The following is a 19,771-nucleotide window of genomic DNA, read 5'->3' on the forward strand; positions in this document are numbered from 1 at the left end:
AGAACGCAAAATTTTTGTAAAGTTGTTAAATTTTTTTAAACTCAAACATTAAAAAAACAATATTTATTTTTTTATTTTTTTGAAACCTGGGTATTTTTTAAAACACAAACAAAATTTTAAAACTAGGAGGTACTATTGCGATTATTTTCTGAATTTTCAAAAAAGAACAACATTTATCTTTTCATTTTTTCTGAAACCTGAGTATTTTTTTAAACACAATTTTTTTTAAAACTAGGAGGTACTCTTGTGATTATTTTTTGAATTTGCAAACATTTTTGAAACACCAATATTTTTTGAATTTTAAATTTGAAAAGGTAAACTTTTTTTAAACATGTTTTTTAACTGGGAGGTATTGTAGCTAAATTGTTTTAATGCATACCTATTAATAAAATTGGCGGATTTTTGAAATATGCCCACTTGATGCATTGTTTTAGTTCGATTTATTAAATTAGGGATATGGAATGAATCTTTTTCTCTGTCGCGTGTTCATGTACGACCAGCCTCACTCGACCCAGTGACTCCCGTGAAAATGAATGAGGAGTCCAACTAAGGTTTTATGGTCTATCTGACACAAACTACTTAATTTACAAGATGATACGTACATATATAATGTGCAGTGCTTTTCCCTATTATATTAGCCAGATGGTAAAAAAAAACTTTGTTAGACGCTCTTGATCTTCGCTGGACACAAAGGTGGCTCAACAATCCAGCTATTGGACCTAGCCAACCTTGGTTAGTGACAACTGATACTATGACCACCGAGGCCGAGGACGACAAAGACGACAACTTGTACTACAACCACCGGCGACGAGGACGACAAAGACAACAAGCGAAAACACGTGTCTAGTGTTATATTAAAATGGAAGATGTGGACCTGAGGATGAGGTATTAGTCATGCTTACTATGTTATGGGCATGAGGCTGAGGTCTTTAGCCATGCTCACTGGGTAATGACGTGTGAGGGCTGTTTTCTCCCGTTGCAACGCACGGGCATATTTGCTATTATGACTAAATCTATAACCAAAGCAAATTACCATTCTGTTCTAAAAGACTCTCAAAATAATATAAGTGAAGCATGAGAGTTCATCAATTTCTATAAAATAAAGCCACTGTCATGCTCTAAAAAGGTATAAGTGAAGTACTAGAGCAATATTGCCTAGCTCAAAAGATATAAGTGAAGCATATAGAGTATTTTAATAAATCACGACTCATGCGTGTCTCTCTCAAAAGGTGTGTACAACAAGGATGATTGTGGTAAACTAAAAAGCAAAGACTCAAATCATACAAGACGCTCCAAGCAAAACACATATCATGTGGTGAATAAAAATATAGCCTCAAGTAAAGTTACCGATAGACAAAGACGAAAGAGGGGAGGGATGCCTTCCGGGGCATCCCCAAGCTTAGGCTTTTGGTTTTCCTTGAATATTACCTTGGGGTGCCTTGGGCATCCCCAAGCTTAGGCTCTTGCCACTCCTTATTCCATAGTCCATCAAATCCTTACCCAAAACTTGAAAACTTTACAACACAAAACTCAATTATTCCATAGTCCCCCAATTTTTGTTCTCATGAGCTCCGTTAGTATAAGAAAATAAATCACCACTTTAAGATACTGTTGAAAACTAATTATTTATTTATATTGGTGTAATATCTACTATATTCCAATTTTCCATGGTTCATACCCCTCGATACTACCCATAGATTCATCAAAATAAGCAAACAACACGCAAAAAACAGAATCTGTCAAAAACAGAACAATCTGTAGTAATCTGTAACTCTCAAATACTTCTGTAACTCCAAAAATCCTGGTAAATTAGGAAAACCTGAGCAATTTGTGTACCAATCTAGAGCAAAACGAATCATATCAAAAGCAAGTTTCTATCAATTGTGAAAACTAATTTATTGGGCGCAAAAGTTTCTGATTTTCAGCAGGATCAACACAACTATCACCGTAAGCTATCCTAAAGGTTTAATATGGCACAAACACTACTTAAAACATAAAACGACATCTAACCAGAGGCTAGAGAAATTATTTATTACTAAACAGGAACAAAAAGCAAAGAACAAAAATAAAATTGGGTTGCCTCCCAACAAGCGCTATCGTTTAACGCCCTTAGCTAGGCATAAAAACGCGAATAGATCTAAGTATTTTCATCTTTGGTATGCAATCCATAAGTAGATCTCATAATAAATTCATATGGTAATTTAATTTTCTTCCTAGGAAAGTGTTCCATGACTTTCCTTAACGGAAATTGGAATCTAATATTTCCTTCTTTCATATCAATAATTGCACCAATCGTTCTAAGGAAAGGTCTACCAAGAATAATAGGACATGTAGGATTGCAATCTATATCAAGAACAATGAAATCTACGGGGCACATAATTCCTATTTGCAGCAATAAGAAAATCATTAATCCTTCCCATAGGTTTCTTAATAGTGGAACCCGCAAGATGCAAATTTAAAGAACAATCATCAAATTCACGGAAACCTAACACATCACACAAAGTTTTTGTCATCATGGAAACACTAGCACCCAAATCACACAAAGCATGGCATTCATAATCTTTAATCTTAATCTTAATAGTAGGTTCCCACTCATCATAAAGTTTTCTAGGGATAGAAACTTCCAATTCAAGCTTTTCTTCAAAAGATTGCATCATAGCATCAACGATATGTTTAGTAAAAGCTTTGTTTTGGTTATAAGCATGAGGAAAATTTAACATGGATTGCAACAAGAAAATACAATCTATTAAAGAACAATTATCATAATTAAATTCCTTAAAATCCAAAAGAGTGGGTTCATTGCTACTTAAAGTCTTGACCTCTCTAATCCCACTTTTATCAATTTTTACATCTAGGTCTAAAAACTCCGCATCATTGGGATGCCTTTTAACTAAAGTTAAATCATCTCCAGTCCCATCTTTATCAATATTAATATTGGAAAACAAAGATTCAATAGGATTCACATCAATAACTTTTAGATCTTCATCATTATTATCATGAAAATGAAGGAAATATGCCCTAGAGGCAATAATAAAGTTATTATTTATTTCCTTATTTCATGATAAATGTTTATTATTCATGCTATAATTGTATTAACCGAAAACTTAGTACATGTGTGAATACATAGACAAAACATAGTGTCCCTAGTATGCATATTCTTGACTAGCTCATTAATCAAAGATGGTTAAGTTTCCTAACCATAGAAATGTGTTGTCATTTGATGAATAGGATCACATCATTAGGAGAATGATGTGATGGACATGACCCATTTGTTAGCTTAGCATTATGAACGTTGCAGTTTCATTGCTACTGCTTTCTTCATGACATATACATGTTCCTCAGACTATGAGATTATGCAACTCCCGAATACCGGAGGAACACTTTGTGTGCTACCAAACATCACAATGTAAAAGGGTGATTATAAACATTCTCTACAGGTGTCTCCGAAGGTGTTTGTTGGGTTGGCATAGATCGAGATTAGGATTTGTCACTCCGTGTTTCGGAGAGGTATTTCTGGGCCCTCTCAGTAATGCTCATCACTATAAGCCTTGCAAGCATTGTAACTAATGTGTTAGTTGTGGGATGAAGTATTACGGAACAAGTAAAGAGACTTTCCAATAATGAGATTGAACTAGGTATGATGATACCGATGATCGAATCTCGGGCAAGTAACATACCGATGACAAAGAGAACAACGTATGTTGTTATGCGGTTTGACCAATAAAGATCTTCGAAGAATATGTGGGAGCCAATATGAGCATCCAGGTTCCTCTATTGGTTATTGATCGGAGATGTGTCTCGGTCATGTCTACATAGTTCTCGAACCTGTAGGGCCCGCACGCTTAACATTCGATGACGATTTGTATTATGAGTTATGTGATTTGATGAACCGAAGTTTGTTCGAAGTCCCAGATGAGATCATGGACATGATGAGGAGTCTCAAAATGGTCGAGACATAAATATTGATATATTGGAAGGCTATATTCGGACGTCGGAATGGTTCCGAAGAAGTTCGGGTATTTTCCGGAGAACCGGGAGGTTATCGGAATCCCCCTAGAGAAGTTATGGGCCTTATGGGACATAAGAGGGAAGCACACCAGCCCACAAGGAGCTGGTGCGCCCCCCCCTTGGGAAGGAGGCCGATTAGGACTAGGAGAAGGGGGCCGACCCCCCTTTCCTTCTCCTTCTCCCTTCCCCCATTCCTATTCCGTGTGGGAGGTGGAATCCTACTAGGACTAGGGAGTCCTGGTAGGACTCCACACCTTGGCGCGCGCCCTCACCCTGTGCGTTCGGTTTATTCGCTTTACATGGTTCGGTTTATACGGTTTTTCAGTTTGTACGGTATTAATACTTCGGTAAATACGGTATGAAAATAAAATACGGTTCGGTTTCGGTATATACCAAATTATTTCGGTATGGTTGCGGTATATACCATAAAAACCAAAGTTGACGCGAATTTGAAAATGACGTATAATAATTTGCAAATTTATGACTGAAAACACATACTATTTTACACAAATAGTATATAACTACATATATAAGTATATATGAATGCTTTGATTCATCTGTTGATGGTTATGGACGTGCTTATCATTTTAAAAGGAGAAAAATGACTATGTTACAAGAAAATTAACTTGCTTAGTAGTGAATTTAACTCATGTACAAGAAAAATGACAACTTTTATGGTTGTTAATCTCAAGAAATATAAATTTATTTTTTACTTCGGTTTGTTCGGTTAACCGTTTGGTTTTTCGGTATATACCATAAAAACCGAAGTTCAAATCGGTATGAAAAGTTCATACCATACCGAAACCAGAAACCATAAAAACCATAAAATCGGTTCGTTTCGGTTTATTTTCGGTATGGTTTTTCGGTTCGGTTTTCAAATGCACAGAGTGAGCGCGCCCCTAAGGTCGGCTGCCTCTCCTTCTCCCTCCTTTATATATGGGGGCAGGGGGCACCCTAGAACACACAAGTTGATATTTTAGCTATGTGCGGTGCCCCCCTCCACAGTTACACACCTCGGTCATATCATCGTAGTGCTTAGGCGAAGCCCTGCGCCGGTAACTTCATCATCACCGTCGCCATGCCGTCGTGCTAACAAAACTCTCCCTCGTCCTCAACTGGATCAAGAGTACGAGGGATGTCATTGAGCTAGACGTGTGCTGAACGCGGAGGTGCCGTACGTTCGGTACTTGGATCTGTTGGATCGCGAAGAAGTTCAAACACATTAACCGCATTATTGAAACGCTTCCGCTTTCGGTCTACGAGGGTACGTGGACACACTCTCCCCTCTTGTTGCTATGCATCACCTAGATAGATCTTGCACGATCATAGGAAAATTTTGAAATTACTGCGTTCCCCAACAATGGCATCAGAGCCAGGTCTATGCGTATATGTTATATGCACGAGTAGAACACAAAGAGTTGTGGGCGATAATAGTCATACTGCTTACCACCAACGTCTTACTTTGATTCGGCGGTATTGTTGGATGAAGCGGCCTGGACCGACATTACATGACCGCGTTCATGAGACTGGTTCTACTAACATGCTTTTGCACATAGGTGGCTGGCAGGTGTGTGTTTCTTCAACTTTAGTTGAATCGAGTTTGACTACGGCCGGTCCTTGTTGAAGGTTAAAACATCACACTTGATTTGTAGGTAAGAACGGTTCTTGCTAGAAGCCCGTAGCAACCATGTAAAATTTGCAACAACAAAGTAGAGGATGTCTAACTTGTTTTTGCAGGGCTTGCTGTGATGTGATATGGTCAAGACGTGATGTAATATAATTTATTGTCTGAGATGATCATGTTTTGTAACAGAGTTATCAGCAACTGGCAGGAGCCATATGGTTGTCACTTTATTGTATGCAATGCAATCGCCATGTAATTGTTTTATTTTATCACTAAGCGGTAGCGATAGTCGTAGTAACAATAGTTGGCGAGATGACAACAATGCTACGATGGGCATCAAGGTGTCGCGCCGGTGATGATGGAGATCATGACGATGCTTCGGTGATGGAGATCATGAGCACAAGATGATGATGGCCATATCATGTCACATATTATGATTGCATGTGATATTTATCTTTTATGCATCTTATTTTGCTTAGTACGGTGGTAGCATTATAAGATGATCCCTTACTAAATTTCAAGGTATAAGTGTTCTCCCTGAGTATGCACCGTTGCTACAGTTCGTCGTGCCGAGACACCACGTGATGATCGGGTGTGATAAGATCTACGTTTAGATACAACGGGTGCAAGCCGGTTTTGCACACGCAGAATACTCGGGTTAAACTTGACAAGCCTAGCATATGCAGATTTGGCCTCGAAACACTGGAGACTGAAAGGTCGAGTGTGAATCATATAGTAGATATGATCAACATAGTGATGTTGACCATTGAAAACTACTCCATCTCACGTGATGATCAGACATGGTGTAGTTGATTTGGATCACATGATCACTTAGATGACTAGAGGGATGTCTATCTAAGTGGGAGTTCTTAAGTAATATGATTATTGAACTTTAATTTATCATGAACTTAGTCCTGATAGTATTTTGCAAATTATGTTGTAGATCAATAGCTTGCGTTGTTGCTTCTCTATGTTTTTATATGTGTTCCTAGATAAAACTAAGTTGAAAGATGATAGTAGCAATGATGTGGACTGGGTTCGTGATCTGAGGTTTATCCTCATTGCTGCACAGAAGAATTACGTCCTTGATGCACCTCTAGGTGACAGACCTATTGCAGGAGCAGATGCAGACGTTATGAACGTTTGGCTAGCTCAATATGATGACTACTTGATAGTTTAGTGCACCATGCTTTACGGCTTAGAACCGGGACTTCAAAAACATTTTGAACGCCACAGGGCATATGAGATGTTCCAAGAGATGAAATTGGTATTTCAGACTCATGCCCGTGTCAAGAGGTATGAGACCTCTGAAAAATACTTCACCTAAAAGATGGAGGAGAATTGCTCAGCTAGTGAGCGTGTGCTCAGAATGTCTGGGTACTACAATCGCTTGAATCAAGTGGGAGTTAATCTTGCAGATAAGATAGTGATTGACAGAGTTCTCTAGTCACCATCACCAAGTTACTGGAACTTCGCGATGAACTATAGTTTGCAAGGGAAGACAAAAACAATTCCCGAGCTCTTCGTGATGCTAAAATCGACGAAGGTAGAAATCAAGAAAGAGCATCAAGTGTTGATGATTGACAAGACCACTAGTTTCAAGAAAAGGGCAAAGGGAAGAAGGGGAACTTCAAGAAGAATGGCAAGCAAGTTGTCACTCCCATGAAGAAGCCCAAAGATGGACCTAAGCCTGAAACTAAGTGCTTCTACTGCAAAGGAAATGGTCACTAGAAGCGGAAGTACCCGAAATATTTGGCGAATAAAAGGGATGTCAAAGTGAACAAAGGTATATTTGATATACAGGTTATTGATGTGTACCTTACTAGTTTTCATAGTAGCCCCTGGGTATTTGATACTTGTTCGGTTGCTAAGATTAGTAACTCGAAACAGGAGCTATAGAATAAACAGAGACTGGTTGAGGGTGAAGTGATGATTTGTGTTGGAAGTGGTTCCAAGATTGATATGATCATCATCACACACTCCCTATACTTTCGATATTAGTGTTGAACCTAAATAAATGTTATTTTGTGTTTGCGTTGAGCATAAATATGATTAGATCATGTTTATTCGATACGATTATTCATCTAAGACACAAAATAATTGTTATTCAGTTTACATGAATAAAACCTTCTATGGTCATACACACAATGTTGATGGTTTATTGAACTTGATCGTAGTGATACACATATTCATAATATTGATGCCAAAAGATGCAAAGTTGATAATAATAGTGCAACATATTTGTGGCACTGCCGTTTGGTCATATTGGTGTAAAGCGCATGAAGAAACTCCATGATGATGGGCTTTTGGAATCACTTGATTATGTATCATTTGATACTTGCGAACCGTGCCTTATGGGCAAGATGACTAATACTCCATTCTACGAAAAAATGGAACAAGCTAATGACTTATTGGAAATAATACATACCGATGTATGCGGTCGGATGAGTGTTGAGGCTCGTGGCAGGTATCGTTATTTTCTGACCTTCACAGTTGATTTGAGCAGATATGGGTATATCTACTAAATGAAACACAAGTCTGAAACATTTGAAAAGTTCAAAGAATTTCAGAGTGAAGTAGAGAATCATTGTAACAAGAAAATAAAGTTTCTACGATCTGATCGTGGAGGTGAATATTTCAGTTACAAGTTTGGCCTTCATTTAAAACAATGTGGAATAGTTTCACAACTCACGCCACCTGGAACACCACAGCGTAATGGTGTGTCTGAATGTCGTAACCGCACTTTATTAGATATGGTGTGATCTATGATTTCTCTTACCGATATACCACTATCGTTTTGGGATTATGCATTAGAGACAACTGCATTCACGTTAAACAGGACACCGTCAAAATCCGTTGAGACGACGCCTTATGAATTGTGGTTTGGCAAGAAACCAAAGTTGTCGTTTCTTAAAATTTGGGGCTGCGATGCCTATGGGAAAAAGCTTCAACCTGATAAGATTGAACCCAAATTGGAAAAATATGTCTTCATAGGATATTCAAAAGAAACTGTTGGGTACACGTTCTATCACAGATCCGAAGGCAAGATATTCGTTGCTAAGTATGGATCCTTTCTAGAGAAGGAGTTTCTCTCGAAAGAAGTGAGTGGGAGGAAAGTAGAACTTGATGAGGTAATTGTACCTTCTCCCGAATTGGAAAGTAGTTCATCACAGAAATCCGTTCTAGTGATTCCTACACCAATTAGTGAGGAAGCTAATGAGGATGATCATGAAACTTCAGATCAAGTTACTACTGAACCTCGTAGGTCAACCAGAGTATGATCCGCACCAGAGTGGTACGGTAATCCTATTCTGGAAGTCATGTTACTAGACCATGATGAACCTACGAACTATGAGGAAGCGATGATGAGCCCAGATTCCGCGAAATGGCTTGAGGCCATGAAATCTGAGATGGGATCCATGTATGAGGACAAAGTGTGGACTTTGGCGGACTTGCCTGATGATTGGCAGGCCATTAAGAATAAATGGATCTTCAAGAGGAAGACAGACGCTGATAGTAGTGTTACTATCTACAAATCTTGACTTGTTGCAAAAGGTTTTTGACAAGTTCAAGGAGTTGACTACGATGAGACTTTCTCACCCGTAGCGATGCTTAAGTCTGTCCTAATCATGTTAGCAATTGCTGCATTTTATGATTATGAAATTTGGCAGGTGGATGTCAAAACTGCATTCCTGAATGGATTTTTGGAAGAATAGTTGTATATGATGCAACCAAAAGGTTTTGTCGATCCAAAGGGTGCTAACAAGGCGTGCAAGCTCCACCGACCCATTTATGGACTGGTGCAAGCCTCTCGGAGTTGGAATATACGCTTTGATGAGTTGATCAAAGCATATAGTTCTATACAGACTTGAAGTGAAGCATGTATTTATAAGAAAGTGAGTGGGAGCACTACAACCTTTCTGATAAGTATATGTGATTGACATATTGTTGATCGGAAATGATGTAGAATTTTCTAGAAAGCATAAAGGAGAATTTGAAAGGAGATTTTCAAAGAAAGACCTCAGTGAAGTTGCTCTATCACTAATTTCTATGTACTATGTCTCGGCGACGATCTACAAAATCAGTCTGCATGGTCCCTCGTTTTCTTACGAAAAATCAGGTACTTAATCAACATATACAGGTTGTAAAGAGGAGAAATTAGTGCATCACATGCACACAATCTTGGCCTTCTTGCATTGACTCCTTTGAACCTCACCTTGACAACACAATGCAACAGGATGACAGTCCCCAAAGTTGATGACCCCATGTCCATGTGTATCTATTATTTGGTATAGCAGGTCCATGTTGTATATAGACATGGTATTTTCACTTTGAATATGAAAAATGGCTGGGTATAGGGGACGATGCAGAACATGAGAGAGAGATCGCGAACAACGATGGGCACACATGTAGAATTTTCTTCCATACATTTGATGTGGACAAATTGCTGTTTCTTCTTGTGGTCTCAGTTAGCCCGTGAAAAGATCAGATTATCCCAGTGACACTATTGGTGTCCTGGATTCGGGGGTATCCAGCCCTGCTTGCCTGCGGCCCACCACGTGTCTCAATCGACGGCCTGGTACGGCCCAACTTTAGCATCAACAACACAAGACCCTCGCGAGGGGCCAAGCCTCGCGAGGCGGACGACGCCAAGACCACCGAGGAGATCGGCCTCCTCAGGCTGGCTCCTGAGGGTCGGAGAGTTCTATGCAAGGTACGTCACAAAGCTTAGCCGGCGTGAGCCATGGCGACCAAGGCCAGGTGGGCGCCAGGCGGGCGCAGAGTGCAGGTTTCCTCTTCGGTGCAAAGGAGGCAAGCCACAAGCGCGGAGTCCCGAGGAATCAGCCAAAGGTTTCCATTCCGGTGCAACGAGACCAAGACCGCCAGGACGGCAGGACGGAGGTCATCGACGAGCCCACCGCAGCGTCACGAACAGAGGCTTTTCGCAGGCGAAAACTACTTTTGTCAGGATAGACTGTACTACTTGTCCCCTTTCAAATCCGGCCATTGTGGGATCCCTTCCCGCTCATATTTGGGAAGAGGACCAAGGCCACTATAAATAGGACTAGCCACCACCATAGAAAGGCATCTGATTCAGACCCTAACCACTTCATCACACTCTCTCTCAAGCTCAAGAACACCTCACCTCCTGAGGCTAGTTCATCATTGTATTAGTTCATCCACTTCCTACAAGGCAATCCACCAGACCACACTGGATTAGGGTATTACACCACAACGATGGCCTGAACCAGTATAAACCGCTGCGTCTCTTTGTCTCTTCGAGCCCGACGCGCTAGGCTTAGGAGGATCACGAGTAGGCAGGTTGGGTAGGTTGAGATCTCTTCACGCACCCCAGTGTTCGAACCTCTCAAGGGTTTGCGGATCCCTTAATCCAACATTTGGCGCGTCAGGTAGGGGTGCGTTGGATCCTCTCTTCCGTCAATCGATCCACCACCGCTCCGACATCTCCATGGCCGACGCGCGCCGGGCTCGCGCCGAGCGTCGGGCTGCAGCCGCCGCCCGCGTCGCTCAGACGGCTCCGGTGGATGACAGCTGCGCCCGTCGCGCTTCTTCTCCGGTGGACAACGCTGCCACGGGCCCTGCAGGCCACGAGCAGCAAGCCTCGTCGCTGCACCCGTCGGTGCACCGTGATGGCCGCACCGATGCTCCGTCACTGACCCCGACAGCTTCATCATCCCACGCGCATCGCGGCCAGGTGGACGCACAGGACGCTCTGCTCACGACGCGGGAGCTTCTTCGCTACTGCCCGGTGGGTGACCTCTATGAGGAGTGGCTCGAGCCGGCTCGCTCGCTGCCTCAGCAACCACCTGCGGCGGGCGACGTGGCGCACGGGGCTCCTCCACCACCTCCGACCCGGGGCACCATCATCGAGCCAAGGCGTGTGGCTCCACGGCGCGACCTGCAGCACCCGTTGCCGGCTCGGGATGACGTGAGCTGCCAGGTGGTGCAGCATCCCCAAGGAGAAGTACGCGTCCTTCCAGCACCCCAGCACCATGCTCGCGTACCGCCACAGGAGGTGGCGGTGCGCGCGCACCAGTATCATGTTCCACCCCCTCGACGACCTCCGGTGGCCACGGCAGGATGCCGCGCGTTCACTTGAGAGCTTCACAACGTCGTCTGGCCAAGCATGTTCAAGCCTGACCTGCCTCCGCGCTACGACGGCACCGCAGACCCCGCCGAGTTCTTGCAGCTCTACGAGCTGAGCATCGAGGCGGCCAGCGGCGACGAGAAGATCATGGCAAACTGATTCCCAATGGCTCTGAAGGATGGCGCGTGTTCTTGGCTCCTCAACCTGCTCGAGGGGTCGGTTCCTTCCTGGGAGGATATGCGCAGCCGCTTCATCGCCAACTTCCAGGGCACTCACGACCGTCCATCGGCTGCGGGTGACCTGCACCGCATCAAGCAGCAGCCTGGAGAGACCCTGCAGAAGTACATCCATCGCTTCAACAACGTTCGCCTCAAGATCCCCAAGGTGTCGGACAAGGCCATCATTTCAGCATTCACTGATGGCGTCCGCAGTGTCAATATGAAGGAAGAGCTTGCCATGCATGAGGACCTCTGCACCGCTCTGGAAATGTTCAACATGGCGAACAAGTGCGCAAGGGCTAAGGAGGGACGCCTCTCCCTCCTCGAGCTCCCTGATGCTGATCCAGAAGACAAGAAGACCAAGACCAAGGACATGAAGCGCAAGGGGCCAGCCGTGCTTGCGGCCGAGCCAGAGACGAAGTGCGGCTGCGACTACCCCGAGTCATCCAAGGGCAAGCGGCCGTTCTGCGCCTTCACAATGTTTACAGACACAACACCAGCGACTATCAGGAGCTCAGGGCCCTCCGCAACGGGCGCCTCGGTCGATGCCCCAAGCACAACGATCGAGGCTACGGCCGAGGATGCGGCCGAGGTGGAGGACGCTGGGACGGATGCGACCGTCGTCAGGAGTGGCGCAACCAGCCTCTTGAGGACCACTGCCAGGGCCAGCCTTGCGAGGGCAACTGGAGGGAGAAACCTCGTGAGGATCGCCCTCAGGACAACGCAACCTTGCCTCCTCTGCCTTCGCCGCCAAGAAGGATTCAAGATCACCACCAGGACAAGGGGGATGGGGGCTTCCAGGAGCCTCGGGCTATTGCCTGTTTCCTGGGTGGCTCATAGGCGCCAGCTTCCCACCGCATCTTCAAGAAGTTCGCGCGCGAGGTGAATATAGCGCTCGCCAAGCCTGAAGAAACTCACCCTCTCAAGTGGTCCAAGTGCGCCATCACCTTCGACTCTTCAGACCGTCTCAAGTGTGCTACCACCGCTGGCGCGCTCCCCATGCTCTGCTCCCCCGTCATCAGCAACGTGGTTGTCACCAAGACTCTCATCGATGGTGGAGCAGGGCTCAATGTTCTATCTATTCAGATGTTCGACAGGCTCCAGGGGCCATACTACCAGCTTCACCCCACCAAGCCATTCTCAGGAGTGACGGACGGTTCGACACACCCGCTCGGGTAGGTTCGCCTCCCTGTCACCTTCGGCGAGCGCAACAACTACCACACTGAGCTCATTGACTTCGACGTCGCTGACATCTGCCTTCCCTACAACACCATCCTAGGGTACCCAGCGCTAGCCAAGTTCATGGCGGCCACACACGGCTACAACGTCCTCAAGATGCCAGGAAGCGGCGGCGTCATCACCATCGCCTGTCAAGAGAAGGACGCGGTGTGCTCCCTCGAGCGCGCCTTCCAGGCTGCAGCGGTCGAGAACCCCAAAGAAGAAGATGGCGCCCTCCCTCCTGAGGCTGCCCCAAGACGAAGAAGCTACAGCTGGGACAGGGGTCTCGTGAGGAGACATCACTCGAGGATGCCGCGCCGAGCCTCGCGTCTCCGGACACGACACCTTCACCCATCGCATAGGGAGGCGCACCCGACGCTCCTCTCAGGCTTGGCTCGGGGGCTCTCCTTTGGAGGGCCTCAGATCTAGCCGATGTTGCGAGGGAGGCGCTCGGGCTCCATGTGGAGGCGCTCTTTAGAGCACGCTTCCCAGAAGAAGGCAGCAACGTTTAGGAGTTCATCAGCAAGGCAATCGAGGAGATTTAGGAAGAAGGGTTCTGTAAGGCGATCGTCGCCTGCCGCGCGGCGCAGCTCATTGCCCTGGCAAGGGCAGGGAGTTCCGCGTCTGCATGGACATCCCCGGGCTCAACAAGGCCGCGCCTCGGCAGCTCATGTGGCCGTCTCGTGTCGCCCGATGCGAGGTACCGCCTCACAGCTACGTCCACATGCCCTTCGGCCTGCCGGGCGCGGTTGAGGCGTTCCAGCGCTGCGTGAGGGGCGCCCAGGCGGCTTGCGAGGCCAGGCGTCACGGGGTCCTGGCGGAGATGGAGGAGCACTCTCAGGAGCCTCCTGCCCCCCCCCCCCCCGAGTCTCCCGAGGCTCGGCACCAGAGTGGCTCATGAGGAGTGACTCCAGCGGCGAGCATTTTTTGGCTACTTCAACACCTCTTCAACAATGGTACCAGGTGACATCTCTCTAGTTCGTTCAGTCTGGGGGCGCCCCTCGGGCCGCATCATCCCTTGGCCGTGTGGGTCTGGCCCTACGACATGTATTGTTTTGCATTCACCAGGAGTGACTAATCGTTTCTGTGAGTTTATCTATGGTTGTCACTCCATAATCACCGCCTCATGGCCCTTCATGAGCACTGACTAATACCATTCCCTCATTGCTACATGACACTCACATCGGCGAGCTGCCCTCAACATGGGTCCGTGGTGCGGACGGCAGGGCAATGGCGGCCCGACCACCTTTGCCAGGCGACACCTGTCGGCGCACTCCTCTGTCCTGGGCGCGAGCATATATGGGAAGACGGAAGCCAGGCGGAGGCCTCGATTGCCAAGGCCTGATCACCTCTCGCCTCGCGTCGACATTGCGAGGAAAGCAGAGCCGTTTCTTCGGCGGGAGAGGATCGGGCCCCTCCTGAGGGTCCTTCCATTTCTCAGTCGCGGAATACCTTCTGATCGGCGCCATGGCGGCAAGATGGAGAAGAGAAGCAGTCGGCAGCAAGATGAAAGAAAGATGGGTGTGGGCTCCAGCCGCTCGCACATTTATAGCCAGGAGAAGGTAAATCGTCGGCCTCCCACTACCTCCAATAATGATGATTCCCTCTGCATGCATCATGCAGTTGTCAAGTCGAACAACTGCCGAGGCCGCGTGGGGAAGCGGAGTCGCCCACGTCCCATCAATCGCCACGCGTCATCAAGGCCGCAGGCGATTAGGGCCCGCGGTGCTCCGCACTTGCCCTTTGGCTTTTCCTGGAAGCCAAGTCCGAGCGCGCCTTGGTCCCGGGGGCTACTGTCGGCGTCCTAGATTCGAGGGTATCCAGCCCTGCCTGCCTGCGGCCCACCATGTGGCTCCATCAACAGCGTGATACGGCCCAGCTTTAGCATTAACAACACAAGACCCTCGCGAGGGGCCAAGCCTCACGAGGCGGACGATGCCAAGACCCCTGAGGAGATCGGCCTCCTCAGGGTGGCTCCTCAGGGGAGGAGAGTTCTATGCAAGGTACCTCATAAGGCTCAGCTGACGTGAGCCATGATGACCAAGGCCAGGCGGGCGCCAGGCAGGCGCAGAGCGCAGGTTTCGTCTTCAGTGCAAAGGAGGCAAGCCACAGGCGCGGAGTCCCGAGGAATCAGTCAAAGGTTTCCATTCCGGTGCAACGAGACCAAGACCGCCAGGACGGCAGGATGGAGGTCATTAACGAGCCCACCGCGGCATCACGACCAGATGCTTTTCATAGGCGAAGACTACTTTGTCAGGATAGACTATACTACTTGTCCCCTTTCAAATCCGGCCGTTGTGGGATCCCTTCATTACAAAAAAAGACACATCCATGACATTTTGGGCTGAACGAATTTTTTTTCTGTCATACTCATGACACTTCTATGACGATAATTGTGACAAAACCTGGTATCATCATAGATGTGGTGGGCTCCTACTTCTATGACAAAAAATCATGACAGAAAATGGGCTTTTCGTCCTGGGCGGGCCGGAGACGCAGCTGCATGACATTCTTTGGGCCGTCCATGACGGAAATAACCGTGGTAGAAGCGAGGGCGAGGAAAATTTCAGGGAGTTCCTGGTTACGGTGGGTGGTTGGGGGCCGAGCGATGCACGTTTTTCTCGTACACGTACGCGCGTGTGCGATGCGTTGGCTCTAACTGAACCCGAGCGAGGCATTGGGCTCTAACTGAACCCGAGCAATTGCACTGCAGGCTACGCGTTACTGAACCCGAGCGATCGATCGATGGCTGCTAGCTGAACCCGATCGTGCGATTCCTTCGCTACTGCTGCTAACTGAAGCCGATCGATGCTGCCTCTGGATGAACAGTGAGTGTTACGCGGGAGGGGGGGGGTGGATGAACAGTGAGCGGTGGGGGTGGATGAACAGGACCCCGTGCTGTTGCTTTTGTATGAACAGGACCCCGATCGATCGAGCCGGTTGGGGCTAGATGAACAGGACCCCGTGGAGGGCTGGATGAACAGGATGACCCCGTGGAGGGCTGGATGAATAGTAGATGGTGGAGGGGTGGATGAGCAGTAGCCTGTGGAGGGGTGGTTGAACAGTAGCCCGTGAAGAGGGGTGGTTGAACAGTAGCCTGTGGAGTAGCGCACGATGGAGGCTGGATGAACAGGAGCCCGTGGATGACAGTCGCAGGTGGAGGCTGGAGGAAGTCGACGATGTTTGAACAGTAGCCTATGGAGGCTGGAGGAGGTCAAAGGTGGAGATGAACAGTATCCCGTGGAGTCCCATTTTGTGGTATGCCATACCCCTCTCAATGAACAGGATCCCCGTTTCAACTGTAGCGCTCCAACACAAGTCTGTTTCCTCCGTTTTGCGGTACGCCACACCCCTCCCGATCAACAGGACCCCGTTTCGACCGTAGGAGGTCCAACACAAGTCCGCTTCCTCTGTTTTGCGGTACGCCAGATCGCTCCCGATGAACGGGATCCCGTTTCGAACATGGCCGGTCGAACACAAGGCCGTTTCCTCCGTTCTCCGGAATGCCATGCCTCGTTTCCATCGCCTGTTCCGTCCAAGCCCTCCCGATGAACACGACGACGCATTTCATTCCAACCCAGCCGGTTGGCTCCCCATGAACACGACGACGACGCTGTTTCTCCATTCCGTCCCAGCCATGTACACGAGCGCTGGCCATACGTATGCGCGAGTAGGCGTTCGAGACCCTACCAGTATGTATGTACGTGGCCATATTTTCTTTCTTGCACACTGGCCACTATACGTACGTGTACATGCTACGTGCGCTCCTCTAGTACGACATGTGCGTGCCTCTACATCGACCAGTATGTACGTACACGTTTGCGACCAGAATGACAATGCTACATACGGTTCGACCAGTGGGTCCCGACTGTCAGGCACTTCCTTGCGTGCGAAGATGTAGCTGGTGGGTCTCAACAGTCCGGGGGGCGAATCGTTTTTCCCCCGGATGCACTTCCTTGCGTACGAAGATGTAGCTGGTGGGTCCCAGCAGTCAGGGGGAAACATTTTTTTCATGAAATATGGTGGCCCGTCCGGTGGGTCCCCGCTTTTAGGTGGAGGAATAATTATTTTCCATGTAATAAGGAGGCACTTCCTTGCGGCCGCCATAGACCCAGCTGTCAGCCTCTCCATGTACAGTACTCTTCTGATGGAAGTCGTTCCTTGACCACGTTGACCACGCCTCACCGAGAGCACCAGGGCGGTGGACGACGGCAAGGCCTAGGAAGGGGAAGACACGGCAGTGGAAGCCCGCGCGGAGGGAGTACGAGGGTTCACTGGTTCGGCTGCGGTGTGAGGTTGTCGCCGCAGAATAACAGGGGGTGTGGGTGAGTAGAGGGATGGCCTGGCCAGCGGTGGGAGTAGTAGGGGGCGGTGAGGCCTCCATGGCATCACAGCCGGCCACGGGAGGCAGGAGCACATGGCACGACCGGTGCTGGTTTTTGCGCGGCTGGAGCAAGAAGACCAGAGGTTGAAGAAGCACTATAGCCGTTGGATGGACATCGTACGGTCACTGGAGCTAGAATCGTTCATATTGACTAAGTTGACAAAGCCCTCCGTCCCCGTCAACTTAGTTGGCCCACAAGTCAGCCTCCCACTATAGTGGGCCCCAGCTAGCAGGGGGGTATTCATTTTTTTGTGCGTAATAAGGAGGCACTTCCTTGCGTGCGAAGATATAGCTGGTGGGTCCGACCTGTCAGCGGGGGGAACGTTTTTTCGTGAAATACAGAGGCCCTTTCGGTGGGTCCCAGCTGTCAGGTGGTGGAATCATTATTTTGCGCGTAATAAGGAGGCATTTTCTTGTGTGCGGCCATGGACCCAGCTGTCAGCCTCTCCACGTATAGTCCATGTCCGATGGATGTCGTTCATTGACCACGTTGACTAGGCCGCGCCGAGAGCACCATGGCGATGGACGACGGCAAGGCCTAGGAAGGGAACGACACGAAGCCGGGGAAGACTCGGCAATGGTTGCCCACGCGGTGGGGAGTATGAGGGTTTACTGGTCAGGCTGCCGTCACCGGAAAATAGCAGGAGGTGTGGGTGAGTAGAGGAATGGCCTGGCCAACAATGAAGTAGGGTGGGGTGTTGCGGCCTGTGCGGCAGCACAGCCGACCACGGGAGGCAGGAGCAGGCAGTCCCAACGGCGTTGGTTTGGGCGGCTGGAGCAATAAGATCAGATATTGAAGAAGCAGCACGGCCGTTGGATTAACATCAACCAGACACTGCTGCTAGAATCGTTTGTGGACTAAGTTGACAAAGCCTTCCATACACGTCAACCTAGTAGACCCACAAGTCAGCCTCCAAATCTGTCCTGAACAGCATACAGCCGAAATTTCTAACCAGATTCAAATTAATTTTAAATCTAAATATACCTTAATTTAAATTCAATGAAATTTTACCCGCACAAAACCAATGAAATTTAAAATATCAAAATCCGAAAGAAAAAAGTATTTTGGAACTAATTCCCTGTTTGCTATATTTTTTCATTTTACAACCCATTTATTATTACTTATAGCCCATTTCTTATTACTTATAGCCCATTTTCTGGGCAAAATGCATCCCTCCTCATCTTGAAAGATTTCCGGCCCAGCAGGGCGTAGAAAAGCAAGTAGGCCTTCATTGGTTATTCTGCAAAAAACAAAATAGTTGGCTAGCCATTTTGAGAAAGGAAAAAAAAACTGGGCTGGTCATGTGCTAAATATATGAAATAAAAGCCTGGGCTAGACGATTCACAGGTCCCACACAACCTAGTTGATACCCTTCTCCGTCCCGAAAAAACAAAATTACTGCGCACGCTGCTGGGTCCCTACTGTCATACTCACCATGTATAGTCATCTCCTTATTCCTCTCATTGTTGACCATGTTGAGAACACCGGAGGGCGGCGCCGTGGCGAGCGAACTAAGGCGGAGGACGATGGTGAGGCCTCGGACGGGAACGAACAGGAGCCGGGGAAGATGCACAGAGTTTTATGGTGGGATGTGGCCACGATGCATGCGCGGCAGCACAGCCAGCCGTGGGAGGCGGGAGTAGGCGGTCCCGCCGGCGCTGGTTTGGCTTTGGCGGCTCGAGGAAGAAGAGACTGAAGAAACACGATAGACGTTGAATGTCAATCCAACGGTCAAGGTTGGCACAATCGTTTGTTGACTGAGCCGACACCAAGTAGCATACTTTTTTTATATAGGAAGAAAACAAAAACTGGGCTCGTTCGCCTAATAACATTCCCGAAACTGCGACCGTTCGATCTTGTGTCGCAACTAAAACTGTGAGGAAAATGCGTTCATCTGCCGTCCTCCTCCCAGGGAACGCTCGCCACATAAGTCACTAACGCCTTGGTTTTCAACCGAGAGGTCTTGGGTTCGAGGCCCAAGAACTCTCAATTTTGTCCTCCTTCATTCCTTGCAAAAAAGGGAAAGAAAATCAAAGACTTGAGAAGGCATACAGGACAAGCTAGTGTACCAGTAAAGAGACGTTGCTGAGTTTTAGAAAAAAGAGAGACGTGCTCCTGTATCTGGTTCGAATCCAAACCTAGACTATGACTATATATGGTGCAAGTAATGAAACTGACATATCCAACATTCGCTTCTCCTCTTCTCTAG

This window comes from Triticum dicoccoides, chromosome 1B, assembly GCF_002162155.2.
Source record: "Triticum dicoccoides isolate Atlit2015 ecotype Zavitan chromosome 1B, WEW_v2.0, whole genome shotgun sequence".
NCBI classification, from domain to species: domain Eukaryota; kingdom Viridiplantae; phylum Streptophyta; class Magnoliopsida; order Poales; family Poaceae; genus Triticum; species Triticum dicoccoides.